The 19,279-nt window shown below is 39.3% G+C and overlaps 1 protein-coding gene and 1 long non-coding RNA gene across 5 annotated transcripts in view; one reads left to right on the forward strand and one right to left on the reverse strand.

Moving 5' to 3' along the window:
- Positions 1-19,279, forward strand: part of LOC126921658 (uncharacterized) — a 570,126-nt gene that overhangs the window by 115,157 nt on the left and 435,690 nt on the right. The gene's annotated exons all lie outside the window — the stretch shown is intronic.
- LOC126921690 (uncharacterized) overlaps positions 1-19,279 on the reverse strand; it is a 123,300-nt gene that overhangs the window by 16,267 nt on the left and 87,754 nt on the right. The window lies entirely within an intron of this gene.

Below are 19,279 nucleotides of genomic sequence, written 5' to 3' on the forward strand. Positions count from 1 at the left end.
GGTGATCGTCGGTCAGAGGGTGGCTGTTTGTTGCGAGGGAGCTAATTGGGTGGCTAGAGCACGCGAAGGGCTACGCTATCGGCACGAACATCCATTTTGATCGTTGGCGGCCGCAGCCGCGCCATCAGACTTACCCCTATACTGGCTCTCGTAGATGTTCCATCGATGTATTGGCCGACCGTTTATCGCTAGTCGATAACACGCAACACGCACCTGCGCTGGAATTCTCGGCGACGCAAACTAGCGTGGCCGAGGTCGCTGTCGGTTTCCGTTGTTTTCGTGACATTACGGACTCATTATGGGGTGACTGTTTGATGTAGAGTTGATCGAGCGAAGGGATATATATAACGTCTGGGGTGTAAGAGCTGTGGAAGGAGAAATTAAGGGGCCGGTTAGGGTAGTTTGTTGGGTATGTTTGACGTGGTCGTATCTAGGGTGACTTTTCTGTAACATACAGGTGGTTGCTGTTTTCTTGGTTTGACATATGACTTCTTGAATGTCCACTTGTTCTTCTTGATTAGTTGGAGATTGTTACCGTAACTATTTGACAATTACTTGCTATCGCAGTTTTCTAGTTAAATATGAGCAGGAAAATTAGTTTTATATTGAAAGTATCAAGGTCTGTTTAGAATTGATCTAAGTTTGGGTGTGAAGTCTAGACTCTGAAGGGATTTCGCGAAAGCTCTACCACCATACACGTGTCCTATCGATTTAATCTATTTTCTCGATACTTTCTCGAGTTTAGAGAGTGTTTAAAACTGATTGGAGAGCAGCCTCCATTAGACCGGTGAATAAATGTAAGGAAATGGGGATTCGAGTTGGTTAGGAATAGATTGTGATGTATTTTAGCTGCACTGATATAGTATATGATGATAGGAAATTGTTAGACATACGGGCGTACAGTAGAGCGTGTGATGTTGAACGCAGTAGTATATGTCTGATAAATCAGACACGTCTGTCTACTAAGTTTTAAGCAAGTGTGATCCCCACATTATTTTGTTCCCTCAATTATTTTTGAATTTTTTGTATGTAGGTATTGGTAAAATTTACAAAATCTTCGAAAGTTGTAATCAAAATTGGTTATTGTTTTTATACAGTAGTTGATTTTCCAAGGTTCCATCTTCCATTTAACAGCATAATTCCACCATATACACTGTATTCCACTTTGTGATTCAATTACCGCTATTATTTCAAGCAATAATTGCAGAAATGATTCGCAAGAGTCATATGCCTGCAAAGGAAGATACAGTAGCAATAACTTTTTGTTAGGAGATAAGGATCAGTCTTGATTCTTCAAGTAGGATATCCAATGCTTCATAATCAAATTCATTTCGTTGTTTGAACGGAAAATCGTGCACTCTGAAAAATGTGTATTCTATTATACAACGCTGTGAACATTCCATTTGAAAAATCACGCTTCATCTGCAGATTTCCATCTACAAAAACACTGTTGCTACTACATTGTGCCTCTCATCTATCCTTGGAGAAGAAACAAAGATTATGTGCATAGATCAATGGTTATCGCGAACAGCATAAAAGGTCAGGTGGCATTAAGCGACGAGTTAAAGTGTCGAAAATTAAGGTAGCTAAATCTATATCTTGCATCGCCTTTCCTCTTGGCGTCGGTAACGCCTGTCTCGAAGGAGACGTGCTTCCAATTGCAGGGTAAACCAAACCTGACGTTTCCATGCCGCTGGTTTTCATTAAGAAGCCAAACTGCAACCACACGTAACAGACTAGCCGTGTTTAGCATTCAGCTCCGCTCCTGTTCGACGCCCACCCCTCTAAGCGCCAGCTTCTCACCCCTCTATCGACCTTCTGCCAACCTTCCATCCATAATAAAATATTACGCACGCCGATTATACGCGTAATTGCCGGCCTAGTCTATCGGAGAGTGTTCCATCAGTTTTGCGATCGATCACGTTACACCACGGTAATTAGTAATTAATATTTTTCCATGTCCTGATAGAGGATCGGATATTTAGGAAATTGCTTTATAACAGTAGAGCAACAGATCGTAAGTCGATTAAATATGTTATTTTAAATGTAACTCGATATATTAGAATCAAATTTCAACGTATATACATATAAATATATATATAGAGGTTTGATCATGGAACGATCGATTATTTGAAACTTAATTTAATTTTTCTAAATAAAATTATTCTATATACAGTTTCATAGAGCTTATATATTTAAATATATTTATCGTTATATTAATAATTAAAAGTTGTTATTCGCGTTTAATATAAATATCTAGAAAATACTGCAAAATAAAAAATTCTCTCGTACATGAAAACGAAGTTATTCGACTAGCCGAACATTTCGATTATCCAAACAGGGTATGTCATAATTAATTAGAATAATCAAGGCTTTGTTGTATTTTCGTTCCCTTGTTTACATCGCATACGACGAATTTCTAGCGTATAAGTCCTTTTAGCGGAAAATTAAATTCCTCGTAAATTAAAGAATAAGCTTCATACAATATTTGTGTAAATGAACATTTTTCATTATCCTGATGTCTACTATCGCCCAAAAAATTTCACATATTCGCAAACATCCTGTTGAAAATATCACGAATCGAGTTGCCGACTTATATACCATTATTTATGTACATCGACAAGCATCAAATCAGACGTATTTCTTTTTTCCCTTATTTATTGTTCAAACATTTTCCATTTCGTCGCGTAAAATTCTAATTCCGTCCTAATATTTTTCCAATTACTACCGGTGGTGTTATTGACGAATGTTTCATTCCTTTTCTCCGAATAATGTCCCATATAGCAACCGAACGATGCTCAGGTGAAAAGCATTTTTGTGCTTTAAAACGAATCATTAATTTCACAATTTTTCCACCTAACCAAGGCAACCTCGGCGAAGAAACTTTTTTTCTTTTATTACCGAGCAAAGAAGTTGACCCTCTTTCCGTACAGCATCTCAACGTTTTTTGCACGCGTGTGCCGTCAAAGTGAATCGATTAATTAAGCACCGACGTGCATGCTTCTTTCACGAGCACCGGCTCGGTAATCATTTCCGTCTTGAAAATTCATTCATTTTGCCGGGTAAAACGTCCGATGTTAAAATATCTTCTAACTCGCATGGGATTTTCGTCGATTAAAAGATCCATCGGATATACCGCGACCTTTGCCCTCATCTCGTTAACTTGCCTATTTAATCATTTTCGATCGAGTATCGGTTTTTCCACCCTCTTTCAGAAGGAGGTCTACTCAGGAGGGTTGAGTAGAACCATAGCGACAGAGTCGAAGGACAGACACGTAAGAAGAAAGGGGAAACAGCTTTGTATTCGAGACCATAACAATGCCAGTGATGCAAAGAGCTGCTCCCCTCCGAACGACAGTCAAACTGGTCCGACTATGGACTGTAGTTTATTGGTTTTTTATGATTCCACTTTGAAAACAACAGCGCTTAACCTACAGCCGCGAACACCGAGGCTTCAAATATTTGGTTTTTGTGGAAAGGTTTCGATATTTTCTCCCCCTTTCCCGGTTCTGTTATCTTTTCTGGGTTGGAAGATTAGCTTTTCCTTTAATTGTAAGAATAACTGAGATTATCATTATTTTAAATTGCTCGTTTTTATCTATTTATAAGAAAATTTCACACTTCCTAGAGATTTTAATATTCTTTGCTTTTGTATATCGATCGATGTTATCATTATTTTTTAATTTTCTGATTTATATGAGATTTAGTGGCTTTTATCGATACTACTCGAAGAATGTAAGAGACAAAAATTATTATTTAACGTTGTTTAATCAAATATAGATCATAGAAAAATTTGTCTTTTCGTCTTTTGCTTTCTCAGATCGTTCACGGACCAAAGACAGCGAGCACTCCGTGTAATTAGAATTAATTCGATCGCGTCGAGCAACGATGATTTCAGATCTTTTTTTCCTTTCCCTGGCTTCGTTTCGTTTTCCATCCAGTATTTCCGGGCCGAGCGTACACTCGGTTTCAAGTTCGTACTTTCGAGCCAATCCAAGAGCGGTCTAGAGTTCTCAGACCCGTAAATCCTTTAAGTGTCTCCCCGCTTTTACCACTCAACCCCTGGAGTGTAGATAACAGAGTGAGGAGGAGTAAAGCGAAGTACTTACTTGTGCAGTTGTGCCATTTTTCTTTGCGCGCGTCTGCCCGCTATTTTTTATGCGCACCTCTCGCAAGTAATATCGCGACCGACGCGCAAACAAATATTCTTTGGCACGCGATACGCAAGTATCGACATATTGCTCATTATCTACATGCGACATGTTAAATGAAAATTTGTTCGTTTCGTAAACTCGTTCTTCGTTATGCGCGCGCCACGTTCCATATTATCGCGTTTCATGAAATAAGAAACAATTGCTTCGTCCGCTAATAATTGCGCGCTGGGTATAAAAAATACTTTGAGATTTGATTCGAGGAACAGCGTAAGGTTGAAAAATTCTCGCCTTTGTATCGTCGAGTATACCGTAGTTAAAGGCTTCTTTCTATTAAGCCGGAAATAACTCCTCGCAAAGTTTGTACTCTATAATTTTACCATTTCTTTTTCGTCTTTTTTAGAAGTTAATGTATTGATTGTGTGTATTTCTTCGTTGGTAATACATGTATATATAAATAAAGAAAAAACTAAAATATATTTATCTCTCTTTTTGATTGAGAGGTCGCTAGCTAACAAACTAAACTTCTAATTTCCACTCGTAGAAAGCTAACGAGGTCTAATCCAGGATATTTGCTAGCGGAGAGAAAAAGGCGAGTTCGAACGTCGATTCAGCTGGCTACCCGTTAAAGAACAAAAAAAAAAGGTCGAACTCTAGAAACAAAATCGATCGCTGGTAGCAAAACATGACTCGAGCACCGATCTCGGCCACGTGATCCGAAAAATCCGTGGCGAAAGGAGAAACCCTCGAAAACTGGCAAATTAGTTCGACCGGATTCCCTGGATTCTCGACTCGAACTCAAGATGAAACTCCGTCCAATCGTTACGGTATCTCTTTTCGACGGGAATCAAAGCAAAGGGATAAAAGGAAACGTCAGAAGGTGAAAAAAATTCCCGTTTAAAATATCCATCCACCCGTTCGTCGATCTCATCGACACGGGTGTACAGGGTGTCTCAATAATCGGGTACAATTTGCAAACGGCTGCTTTGCAATGAGGTTTCGTTTTCGAGAAAATGAAGCTTCAGTTTGTCAGATATATGTGAACTTGGCTAATTATTATCCGGATGAGAGCGGACAATCGACCGAAGCCTGACACTTGAAAATAAGTTGAAACCGTAGAATAAGAATTTCCCACTTGAAGTCTCGTCTTTTAGAAAATCGAATTTGCAAATTTGCCGACTACCTATGCATCGAATTAATTCTACACAAATTTTGTTACACAGCTTTCGCTTATTTTCTCATTTGGAAGAACCTGCTGTCGATTGTTTATTCGTCAAATTTACATATACTTAACAAATTCGTCGTATGAAAGAATTTCATTTTCACTTGCGTTTTCACGTAAAAACCACCCTCTTGCTGATTGCACCACGATTACTGGAGACAGCCTGAATGAACATTCGTCTGTACATGACGGATTTTCTATGCGAGTTCCAAAGGGTTGAAAAGGGTTTCTCCGGTGGTCGAATCGCGAAACGATCGGCGAGGCAAAGCGAGGAGCGGCGACAAGAAGAAGCGAAGAGCGAGAGAGGACTGTGCTCGGCTAGTGGAAATTTTGCCAAGAACCACGGTAAATAGTAGTAAGGTGGAGGCTGGTGGCGTTCGCGTAGGCGTTCGACTGCACGCCACGCACACCACACGGTCGACCACGTGCACCAGGCGGCCACGAAGTTACTTTGTAGCGGCTTCGAAAAGACCGATGGCGTCGCCGAGCACTCGAGCCGGCGTGATTGTAATATAGGTCAACGTTTACACAGCTGCTTTAAGCTGGATTTACTGAAGAGCTTTCGCCCTGCCATGCCAACCGGGGCAAACTGGGACGGCAAATACATTTTTTTTTCTCCTTTTTTCCCTAATGTGTATGCGCCAATGTGTGAGTACGGTAAGTACATGTATGTAGGTGTGGATGTTGGGTGCTGATGGGTGGTACGTAGCACGTCGAGGACCTGGAGTTTGTACACCGTGATCGAGAAGACGGGGATTTTTTGAGGAAATCTTTCTCTCGAAAGGAAGACGAGGACGCAGGTTTTTCTCAGGAAAATTGGATTTTCCGAATTTTCTGGACGTACGCGGCTGAGATGAAGCTCGTTGGAAAACCTTTTAATGGATTCTGAGAGAATGTTTTTGTACATAGGGTTGATCGAAGGGTTGTTAAAACTGTTGTTGGAGGCTTGCGTGTTTTGAAGCAAGGGCTTGTAGGGAAACCAATTAATCTAGTAATAAATTGCACGTCCCGAGCAATTACAATTTTTTCGTTATATTTCGTGAAACGTTAATATCATTGCAATTTTAATAGAAATATTGTCGCGATAGAAGAAACAAATGTTTGTAGTAACGAGGGAATTAATTTCGCTAGTTGGAATGAATTTGGTGAAACTTAAGTTTGTCAAAAAGCGTTCCAATAGATGGTAATATTTGCGGAAAGCTAACCGCAACCGTAGTCATGATGAATAATTATTACGAATGGAAGAATTTGAAGGATTACTAAGGATATTTTATTAGAATTTTCCTGTTCGTACTGTTAAAGCTATTGAAATTAATCCACTCGTTAGGATATATATACTTTTCGACTAGAACCTGTTCGTTGAACAGCTTCGTTTTATCTGTAATACGTGTCACCATATTTTCATATTATTTTTGATATGAATATGTTTTGCTTGAAATGTGACAACGCTATAACACATCGGAACGTGTATTCAGATATTCGTAAAAAGTATGATATAAAGTAGCAAGAGTCTGCAAATATCATGGTTCGATTTGCTTATTATTTACAATTGGAGTAAAAAAACAAGAAATTTCTTTGGTCTCAGAGTCACTGATAATTGGCCTCGCACGCCTTCTTCCGCCACTTTGTGCAAGTACAGTGACGACAGTACTTCCAACTTCGATGCCGAGTTGCTTGCCTCTAGCCATTTCTTTTCTCGTAATATCTGAGAACTTGGTTCTGTACCTTGACAAATAAAACTGTCGACTTTTCGCTAAGTCTTTTAACCTAACCCATACCAGATGTATAGTATACGCTCGGGAAACAACAATTTCGTTCGCGAGATATCATATAAACTAATTGCAAGCGGAAGAAACTGAACCTCCAAGTCATAGAGTTGCAATGTTACAAAGGATCGTAAATGACATTAGACGCTATAAAAATGTATTAACTGTAGCTGAAAAGAAAGCTTTCTATTTTTAACAGCAAAAAGTCATATGAAAGATGCATGAAAATTACATATAACGAAATATTGAATTATAATTTTTTTTTTTTTTTTTATAAATGTAAAATATAAAGGCAGTAACTTCCCATCCGAAAATTTATATCGCTATTCGTTTCTTTGACGATAGTGTGATAGTATGTAATAGTATGATATGACATCATTCATGCTATCCACCTTTATAGTTACAGTATGTTGTTAAATTGTTATTGCCTTCTATAAAATAACCCTGGACCGCTACAACGTTAGCGGCTTTCCGCTTTAGCCATGAAAAGACGTAGTACTACGTCAGCGGTGGTTACTGCGTTAAGATATACAATGTAACCTCGTTTATAAGCGTCACGAAATCCTCAAAATCTGTAAGAATTGCCATTATGGTGGAAATCAATTTTTATCTCAGCGTTATCGCAAAATTCTCATCGCTTATTTCTTCTGTCGCGTTTGTTGTTTCGCTTCATCCTGTAAAAAATATTCTGCCAAACAAATTTACTTTACAGAAAAGTATGACTGGCTTAATACGACTGAAATATATTACCATTAATAATTAATAGTTAACTTTATATACAGCCTTCTTCTGATTGTGAATCAATTGCAAAAAGAAGTTTCTACACAGTTTTTTCATCTTATACGATTCATTTCACCGTAGAATTCTTTCTACGATTTGCAGCGCAGCTAGTATTCGTAGATGCGCTCGTAACAATTCACCGTTCGCGCGTCTTCTTTTCGTCATCCCTCTTCGTTTATTTCGGTTGCTCGTATTTGAGCCGAAGCGGCCATGAAAGTCGAGTTAACCTTTCGAACTGCCTCGTTTCGAGTTTAACGTCGGTTAGTCTGAGCTTCTACGAATTTTTTTAGGACAGCTGTATACGTGTTTCTACGTTGCGTTCCGTTTCGTGGCTTTGCGCGCGGTGCCGGAGGGTTGTTTCCGCTTGAAATTTTCGCGCGACCAGCGTTGTTTCGCAAGGGAAAAAGGCCAACGAAAGCGTTTCGTTGTATCCGTTTCGTTTGCCGTCTCGTTGTTCCGCGTTTTAGAAATTGCTTTGTTTATGAAATTAATGTCAAGTGATTGTAAGTGTACGAGTTCTGAAAATTGTTCAGCAAGTGAGAAATAAAGAGATTTCAGATTGCTGAAAGATTCATTTTAATACAGATATTATAAATATCTAGTATGTTATTTAAATAAAGTTAAGTAAATAATTGTGATTAAAATTATACGATAAAAATGAAGTAGAAATACAGCGCAGTTTGTATTTAGAATTCAGTAAAATCGACATTTCCAACGGTTTGATAATTCTAGAGTCGATATATCTTGAAATTTTCATAAAATATCACGTTCAATTTGGATAATGCAATTTAAGTAAAATCGTATAAATTCATAATAAAAACATATTGTCAGTAAAATGATAAATTTGCTTTTTTCTTATCATTCGTTTCATTTCCCTCGTTCCTCCGTAATTATTATTTCTTACGTCATGGTACGCTATATATCATAATTTCTAACTATTCACGTATAACTTTTAATAACATTTTCTCTAATTTTTCATTTTACTTTTCATTTAATTTACAAATATATAATATGATCGTAAAACAACGTGACACTCTTTCTCGATCATGGCCTGCACAACACGCATACAGATCGGTATCTCCTAGTTTTATAGATTTCATTTCCGCTCTATTTTTTACACCGTCACGATATTCGGGAGCTTTCATTGAAATCGGAGTAATAAATTACGCGGCAAAAACGTTTGTCACGTTCGGCGATCCATTACTCAGCTGCGGATAGATAACAGAAAAATTGCAGTAACTGTTAATCGAATGAATTATGTAGAATTTTCCGTGCACGCGCTCATTCGTGTTCACTGTCTCGAATAATTAATTCAGGAGATAATTACAATCAGAGAAAATTATTACAAACAGTCAAACCATGATATTATCGGCATCGTGTATTATTTTTATCTGAAATTTTATTATCTTAATCTCTAGTAATATTATTTTTGCCATCTTATAATATAAAAAAAAATAAAATGTATTAAAAAGGACCATTCGTCATTTTGATTAATTATTACTGTACAATAAAGGTTTATGAATAATTAATTGAGAATAGAATTTGAAATTAATTTTTATTCCGCTATTCTTTCGTTAGTTCTGCGTTTCTATCCATCTTTTGTTCGAACGTGAATAATTATGAATAATTTGGTTTTTGTTCTGGCTGAGTCGTCGACACGCGCGAGAAAAAGTTACATAACAGATTGTTTGCAGTTTGAATGAATTATTTGTACATAATTTTGCATCTTTTACGTTGTATAATTCGTTCCTTTTGAAAGTAACAATCTCTACGTTGTGCCATTTCCGCAGATCATAATTTTTGTGAAAAACTTGGCACTTGCACCTGCTTCAAAAGCAAATTTCGTTGTTTCTGTTGCTCGAAGTTTGGCCTTGCATCGTACTTTACACCGTTTGCTTGCATTTCAGATCTAACAACAGATATAAATTTTAGTGACTGGTACTTGTTAGCGAGGAACATTGCACGGTGTTGGAAATCCGTTACTACGGAACACGTGCGTAGAATTCATATTAGTATGGATCACGAGACAAAGAAAATAAATCGTGTTTTAAAAACGAAGCGAATAAAGGTATTTATTGTTGTTATAGAAATAAATCTTACATCACACGGGAAGGAAATATTGAGATGAAAAGATAAAAATCACGAGAAATGAAACGTTTTCAGACACATTAATCTCTCTCTGGGATTTTTTATTGATCTACCTTTTATTGTATTTGACGAATCTGAAAGGATCTTCAAAACAGTTCTATACGTTTCTCCGTGCAAAAAAAAAAAAAATTCATTGTAGTTAATAATTCTAAGCAATAATGCAAAAAATAGATTATAAATTCTAAATTATAAATTCACGTAAAACAGGACTTTTTCCTTTTCTCGTGTACGATGGAAGATTAAAATAAGTTTGTTTCTTAAATCCTCGTTTTATTTAATCAGATTGCCAAAAAGTGAAGTTGTCGGTTTTGTAGTTGCGATCCCTTCGATCGTATTTTCAACCTCGTTATAATCAATAAAACGAGGCGACCAAAACGACAAGGAAGGAAGGGAATGGAAGAAAAAATGAAGTATGCTATTGGTTATTTCGCAGGATGAGCAGAGAAATCGAGGAGATCGCGTATCAGCGTGATTCTGGCGGACAAACGAAATTTGTTTGCCAACGGCGCGAATTTCGCCTCGTTGTTCCAGCGGATGGATCCAATGAGATTCCAAGAAGATTAAAAAGTTGTCAACTGCTCTTTCTCCACCTCTTGGTCCACCCCCTCCGCCGCCCTTCTGCCTCATTTTCCTCTTACTATCACGTCGCCGTCGCGTCGCCGGGAAACTTTGCTAGTTAGAATTTTGCGCGGTACGTTCCGAAAGGAAATCACCCTGTGTCGTTGGTGAAGCAAAGAAAAGCCCGGGAAAGCTACACGGTTTATCAAGTAGCAAAGCTGCTCGCCACGCGCAACTTTCTCTCTTTTCCTCTTTCCTCGCCAACTCTCTAATCAACCGAGGGAACAGATGCTCGCGAGGATGCTGTTATTTTCGACAATTAAAGCAAGGTGTTTCGATAGTATGCAGGGAATGGTGTTCGTGTAGGTATTTACATTTAGCTCGCAAATATCGTGAGAACGTCGAACAGTGTGATCTGTGTTACGTTCTGTCGTTCGGTAAGTTTTTGTTTGATTCGTTGTATCTTACGTTTCTTTCTGAGATTCAGAGTTTATCATCAGAGAGTGCTTCTTGCACGATAATTAATTAATTAATCATAACCTGCGAATGTTTATGCATTTATAATTTCCACTTAGGTTACATTGTCCATATAAAAGAAATTTCATAGTTGCAAAATAAAAATTGATACTTAGATCCCAATACCAGAAGCAAAATTTAAGATACGTCAATTTTTTAAACAAATACAAACAGACCTTTTGTCCGCAACGAACGCAATGTTCAGTCTCCTGTGCATTCAGTACAAGTCGTGAAAAGAAATCTTCGTGTTACGTTAGTTACCACGATAAATTTCATTTCAACGCTTCTGCACGTTCCGTTCTAAAATTATAGCTAAAAAAGTCGCAATAATGGATCGTCGAAGTAAGGATAATCGCAACAGCCGGAAACAATGAATCAATTATGCGAAGGGTACATATAGCGTTCGGCAAACGGATGCCGGAATACGCTTCGCCGAGTTGCGAGCGTTCGAAATAGAATATGATTGCATTTCACATGACGCGAACTAGAATTGCAAAGGACTTCGGCCCCTTTGAAGATGCGTGCCGCTCGGTGCCGTTCTGTTCAAGACGTGCAGCTTCCGACGCTTTCGTCGTCGACGAAGACGCACCGTCAAAGACGTCACGCGAATCCGTCGCCTCCTCCACCCACTGTGAACTCACTTATTCCCTGCCTAGCTCTCTCTTTCCATTCCTCCATCTGTCTATCTCTTCCTCGCCCATCCTCTCACTATCGATCGATATGTGCCGCTTTAAGTTCGTTTAAATCGCATAATCCTGAAGGCGACCACGTTCTCTTGAAATCGAGTTTCCAGCAGCACGTCCAAGTTTCCCGGGAATTTTCGAAAAACTACGTGGACGTTTAGCGAAAGGAATAAACGTTTCTGTGCGAGTAGGTTGCGAAAGTAGTTAGCCTTCTAATTAATAACGACAGTATAATCTGATCTAATAAAACGACAGTAGATTAGAATCGTGCATTTGGTCCTAGCGATCGACATGTTGTAACGTTACTTACAATTAATTGAAGAGTGCGAGGAGTGAGAAAGAGAAAAAGAAAGAGGGAAAGAGAGAAAGGCAGATACCAACGATCAGAGACACCAATAATCAGTTAAACGCCAACTATTCCCTTCAAAGAAGTCCTCTGTTCGTAGTATTTGTATGCTTGCTGCAACTTTGTTGAAAGTCTTTTGATGGGAATAAATAGCTGTTACATTAATTAAATCCGCTTTAATTATATCAACGTCTTCAGACCTTCCTCTCATTAACTTTATTCTGTTGTCGAAGAATAAGAACAAGTCACAAAGGCCAAGCCTTGGCAAAGAAGCAGAGACCAAAATATGCTCTCTTTCTATTCATTTTTATTTTTTAAAAACAAGCTCTTCAATCTTAGGAGTATCAGACATTTTAAAAAATTGTTTGTCCGCAAGAAGCTTTATTATACATTTTCACCTTACTTTTTCACGTCGAATCTATCGAATAAGAATCTATCTACATTCGATCAACCTCTAACTCACTGTCAGTGAAACTAGACAGATATCAATGCACATTTTTAGAAACGACATAAACAAAATCATTTCGACAAATTTGCCAATTCTAACGTCAAGCTTGTACATCCTTGGCTCGTACATCTTTACTATCGATAAAACATATTCGCACTAATTTCGAAATGGAAATACAATTTTTCTATTTTTATAGAAAAACATGTGATTCTGCTGTCGTGTCTTAGACAGCAGAGATCTCGCTGTCGGGTTGGTCCGTAATTGAAAGACGTTCTTGCGTTATCGAGGAGCGCGGGCAGGGGTTGTTTTCCCTCGCTCTCGTCCTTATATTCAAGCCGCGGCCCAAGGCCACGCCGCGTCGTGACACGGGATCCTGAGTGTAGCCATGGCAACTTTTGATTATGTCTCGCCGCGTCGTTTCCTTGGAACGTAGACTCCTGGTGAGCGTTCGTCGCGTCTCCCCTTCGTGGCTGTCGTGTGGAAATATGCGAAAAGGTGTCTCTGCCGCCCTCCTCGTCTTCGACGACGACGATGCGCGATGATGTCGAACCAGTCGAGGAAAACGGGTCTCCTCGCCAACGACTGACTGAACATCGCGTGACAATTGACGGTGAAATTGGCGTGTATGAACCGTCTGTTTCGACCTGCAGTCGATTTGTCGAGTTGTTTCTGAAGGGCGGCTTTTCTTTGTGGAAGTTAAACGGCCACGCTTGCAAAGGAATTTCATAAGGAATTCATAAGGAATGGCGGAAGGTATCCTTGCGTAGCTTCGCAATTAGATTCTTGCACGAATACTGAATTGCAGACAGCTTTTGATTTCTATATGTACGTTGGATAGAGTAGGCTTAATTCTCTTGAAAATTCGCTTTTGTATTTTTATCGAAGACGAAAATGGAGAATCACGTAAATTCTCTTACTTTATTACATTTATTTATTACAACACAGATAGCTCGTAAAATAGCAAACTGGAACGAGAAAGTAGTTATTCAAATATTCTTAATACAAAACGAAATTGATGATGCGATACGAATGAAGTACATCTTAATACGTAGAGCGTGGTGGTGAAATATCTAATTCTGTTTGCTGCTTGCCTGAGTTGTTACCGATCATCGCTACCTGGATGTAGGAGTAGACTGGACACTGGAGTAGACTGGAATTATTAAATAGTTAGAAGCACAATCAGGGAATTGTTTTAACACGATTACGAATTTCGATAATTCAACATACTTATTATAACATGCTTATTACGGAACATTCTATAATTCTACTAGTATCTGCATTATCCATAAAACTTGTAACCTACAGTGTACATGATTTATTAAACCTTAAATCAATCACCAAGCAAGTTAACTAAACCGGGAACAAAGAGCCGTAACACGCATTGTTTTCAGCTAATAAACGCCATAGCCCAGCAAACGAGCAGTCGTTCGATAAAGTCACCCCAAAAGAAGAATCATCAAAAATTACGTACCCCATTGTACGTCATGGTGTTTGGTCACCATGCCGGTCGGAACGGAACGAACACTCGTGGCAAGAGTAAACGGAGTATCGATCGAAATGGGTTAAAATCACTTTCGATGGTCTGGTCGACGGCTCAGGCGCGGGCTACACTCTCCATTCGAAAATCGATAACACGAAAGCCGCTTGATTTAGGCCGATATCACCGAGGGGATAATGTATGGTAAAGCCAACGAGTACGGGCACGCATAAACGATAAGCGGCCTGCTCGTCCCTTGTATGCGCGCTCTCCTGTACGAACCGCGAACGCGAGGGAGACGCGATTTACATACCAATTAAAGCGCGCTCCCTCCTTCTGCTCTTCAACCCTGTTCAATCCCGCTATCCTCTTCTGCCGACCGTCACTGTAGCCGTAATAAAATCTACGCGATACAGGCCGCGGTCATATAATAAGCAATCTGCATAAGCCCCTTCGATTCCGCCGCGACAAACCAGACCACCTCGTAAAATCCACTGCACTTTTTAAACGGTCCATTCCCGCGTGCCACCATTCCATTGCCTCGTTATCTGCTCGGATCTCTGTTACGTTAGATTCTGGTTCACCTGTTAACTGGGACAAACGAGTCAACTTCGGCAATCAATATCTCGAATGCTTATTAAGCGATTTCTTAACCTTTGTTGCGAAATTGTAGGAGAGGATCGCGAGCTTAATTATTCTTCTTTGCTTTATATCGACTTACGACTTGTAATTTTAAACGTACGTCGCAGTGAAGTTTCTTTTTCAAAGGAAACCGTAGGAGGGAAGCGCGAGGCGAAGACGAAGGAACATTTTTGTCGACAATATCGTTGAACACGCTTGCAGCTTCTCATCGTACCTGTTGAAAATGAAGGAAATGGGGAAAAGGTTAGATCCAAAGATAGAAACCCGCGAAAAATAGGCGACAAATCCACGAAGATTTGTAAAAAGAGAAAAATAAAGCAAACGGTCTAACTAATCTTATAACAATCGATATTTTTGAAATATTCTCCAGAGGATAGGAAAAATCTGTATTTAATCCGAAAACTAAATAGAGCAACAGCTTTGCTAATCCAGGATTGCTCGACAAGATTATGAATTTTAACATCGCCTTATGGTGTTTGATCGAATTTTTCTGAGATTAAAAAGCCCCTTCATATAAAGGACAAACATGTTCGTTAACTAATAGATTGGTTAAGAATCATCGAACAATTTATAGGAAAGATTTATGTCGCGTATCGGATAGTAAATTGTTGTTGACTGGCATACTTATCGAAGGTCCATTGTTCCCGTGAAACGCACGCTTGCGAGCTTTCTAGCATTCGTGAAGTCATGCTACCCCGTTGGAACGGGCTGAATTCACTGCTACCGATTACCAGAGACTATTATTCTTCGTTATTTGTCGCTATTACACGTAACTGTTGCGTTCGAGGCATAACTAATAATTAATTTCAATAATTTATACGTTCGCGTTCGACGATCGTGTTGGCCGTATATTGAAAAATTTACATCACTTTTCGTTTAATTAACCTGGCTATGTAATTGCTTCTTTTACGCGTAATGTAAAATTCAGTCAAAAGTTGTTTACTGTACGCGGTAATTTGCATCTTCATGTTTAGCTATCGTTATATGTACATATGTATTTATTACGGTTTCATTATCGAGTACTTTTTAAGCTATTAATTTTTTAAACTATTTATTATTATCGTAAATTTTAAGCGTAAGAATCTCAACGTAAATGGTGTTTTATATATTTTCTTAAAAGGCTAAATTTTCCCTTTTCCTCTTTTACTTCTCCGTTGCTTGTTAAATTTCCAATTAGTTCCTTTAAAGATACAAAATTTCCACACTTTTTCAAGATTTAACGCGCACCGGTCGTCAAGCAGCGAAATCTTTTTCCAACGTTTTTCGACCACGTTCTTCGCCGAGCATTATGCAAACTCGACCGAGCGCACTCCTGTTCGAAGGTTTTCCAAAGGACGATTTACTGGCGGTAATGGGACGCGAGAGGATCCACAGGCTCGTTCATGTATCATTCATACGTCGTCGCCGGTTACTCGCTTCGGCTGCGCGCGAAGTCGCGCGTTCACGCACCTGACGTTGCACTTCTAGTTACTTTCCAGAACGAAGGTTACGTCTTTCCGTCAAGTCAAATAGTTCAAACGTTTATCTTCATTCTCTGAGCAACGTAAGTAAAAATGAACTCAAGTTATATTTTCGACAGTCGATTTGTAACGTCGATTAAAAATGGAAAATAATACCGGTATATGAGGTTGCCATTGGAAAGGCAGCTTCGTTCGTAGAATAACGTAGTTTAAAGATCTTTATAATTCATATGTTTAGTATAGTATCAGTTTTTAGTATCGAAAACTTCATTAGAGACGCTCAACGGATGAAAATATCAAGATTCTTTAAAATAATTGTTTTATTAATGTAATAGGTGGGAAGATGTCGTCTCGTGTTAATTATTTTTATAATTCATTATTAATGCGTGTATTGAATTACAGGCAGTTCACGATAGTTCCAACTAGATCGTTTCCTTTTAACGTATATCCTATATTTAGGAATCGTCAATGGGATTCGTCGAGTAAAATATACGATACAAATAGAAATTCGATACTGTAAAATTAAGTAACTTGAGTTAAATTGGTTTCAAACTATTTTGGTCATCCATGCTTCAACAGTATCGATTGAAAGTCAAAATGGAAAAATATTCTCGTAAAATGTAGGTAAAAAATTAACACGACTATTCTTCACCTATAACTTGATTACAGATCTTGATACAATATCGTAGACGTTTATATTTTTATGAATAAAAGTAGAAAAATCAAATTTAAATAGAGATTTCTTTCAAACAGAACGAGTTGATACTCTAATATACTTTACATATTATTGCGTTATATATATTTTCCACATGGTCGTGTATATTTTCCCTAAATCCACAAACATTTCTAACCTATTCGTTAGCAGCCAACGTTCTCGATCTACTCATTATCAAGGCATAAAGGAAAAAGAAACGAAGTTTGCTTTAAAATATTTAACAATCCAATCAGGAACGACCCTCTCTTCGTTCTCGCACATTGTACACACGCAGGATCGGTGGAGGCGGATTTCATTAGCCCGTGACCCTTAATCGTCGCGGTCGATGATCAACGAGCGATCGAGGCTCGTTTAGCCGGCGCAACGAACGCTTCCGCCCCCGCGTCAAAGTTAGCAGCGCGTGTTGGCCTAACCCTGGTAATTTACGGCCAGCCCCGCCGGGGATTTAAATATGTCCGGGGGACCGAGATCCGTTTCCGCGCAGCGCGGCAACTTCCCGATAAGCCGGTAGCCGCTTTAACTTTTCTTTAACCGGAAGATTGAATTTCGCTTCCGCCCCTCCGCCTCGCTCGTCTCTTTTTTATCCTGAACGAATGAACGAACGAACCGCTGGCGAAACTTTCGCTCTGGAAAAAGGTATAGGAAGCTATTGTTACAACGGCACTCGGCGAAATTTCCTCGAAAATCAGCGTGGATCGCGGATTTACGTCATCCGCGCGCCCCAGGGGGTGGAGACCGACCGAAGAGGACGGAGCAAGAGAAACTTTCGCGTAGAGTATCGACTCGAGTCGCGCAACCTTCACCTGTTTCGTTTCGGAAAATCGAGGGAACTGGGTGGAATTAATGGCTTGTTTTACGACTCTTTTTCCTCCTGATTGTTCCAGAGGTTGGTTGCTTAGTGCTAGCTTTTCTTTGATGGCGATGGATAGTCGAACGTGAAGTTGAAACTGAACTGTGTTACGAGGCTGGGATAGTGTGTGAAGATGTTTAAGAGGAACTGTAGAACGAGCGATTTGAATTGCTAATTGTTAGAGAAATTGTGTTACTTTAATTTTATTGTTTTTTGTGTTAGAAAGCTTGTGCATTGGCACTTGATTGGCTTATATTAATATCGTACTACGCTCCTGATGTTTCCATTAGGATTCTGCTTTAATAGAAACGGATTTATTTGTAATGAAACTGTCCTCAGTTTAATTATTAAAATTTACAATTAGCAAAAACTGTGCTCGAAAATACGACAATCAGAATCAACGCTATTTCTCATCTTTCTGCACTTCGTTTTATAAAATATTCCTCTCTTCTTAAGTCCCGGTACGTTATGCCTCATTCACAAAAACATTCGAAGAATCTTTGTTCCTACTAATAAAATGAATCATCCTCGCAGACTGAAAAGAACTCGGCCCTTAAGTACGTAGGACATTATATTTCCTTCGAGACGTTACAACAATCCCACGCAAACTATAATAACGTCGCAGCATCTTAGTAATTCTTTTCCCTCCGTTATTCCACTCTACCTTTCGTATACCCGAGAAAGGAACGAGGCAATTCTTCCTCGAATTCCAGGCTACCGTTCGCATTAATCGATCCTCGAGAATCCTGATCGCCATTACAATCGCGCAGCGTCTCGAAAACCTGGAAAGCGAACCCTCGATTTACGTCGGGGTTTGAACGGACAAGAAAAGGGGACGATCGAAGAGAAAAACGGGGATGCCTTTAACCTGGTATGCTCATACGTTCCAGGGATATAGATATAATTGCCATAAGGGCGGTGGTTGAGTCGAAAGAGGGGATGAAGGAGGAGACGAAAGAGGGTGGCAGAAAGACGGTGAAACTTCCGTTCTTCTCGAAGTCGCGTATTGGCCACGCTGTTTTCTTCCGCATTTTTCAGAATTTCATTGTCCTGCCTTCGGTCCAAGCCAGTAACAATGCTGCTCGAAGCACAATTCGAGAAGGATTTTCTACCTTACGTACCCATATCCGCTGTTCCCTACCTCTTGAGGATTGGCCACCACCTCGTCCGGTTGTACACGCCCGGCCGTTTTTCAATATCTTTCGCGTCGCCACGGAAATGGAGGAACGAAATTGAAAAAACCCGTGTATCAATTGCTGAACGCGTCGACGTCCGCGGTTTTGCTATTTTCTACGCGTTACGCTCGAATCGATCGCGGTTTAGGAGCTTTTCGGCGGCACGTTGAAATCTTTTAATATTTTTTTTTCTACGGTGATTCGTTTTGTAGGATCGCATTGTATATACTTTTTGGATTTCAGCTTGAAATTTCGTTGTATCAGGTTTGGTAAGATCGCGAAGCGGACGGTGGATCGACTCGTTTAGACAGAAATGCGTTCATAATTTACAGCGCGCAGGTG

The sequence above is a fragment of the Bombus affinis genome, chromosome 11, assembly GCF_024516045.1.
Source record: "Bombus affinis isolate iyBomAffi1 chromosome 11, iyBomAffi1.2, whole genome shotgun sequence".
In the NCBI taxonomy this organism is placed as follows: Eukaryota; Metazoa; Arthropoda; class Insecta; order Hymenoptera; family Apidae; genus Bombus; species Bombus affinis.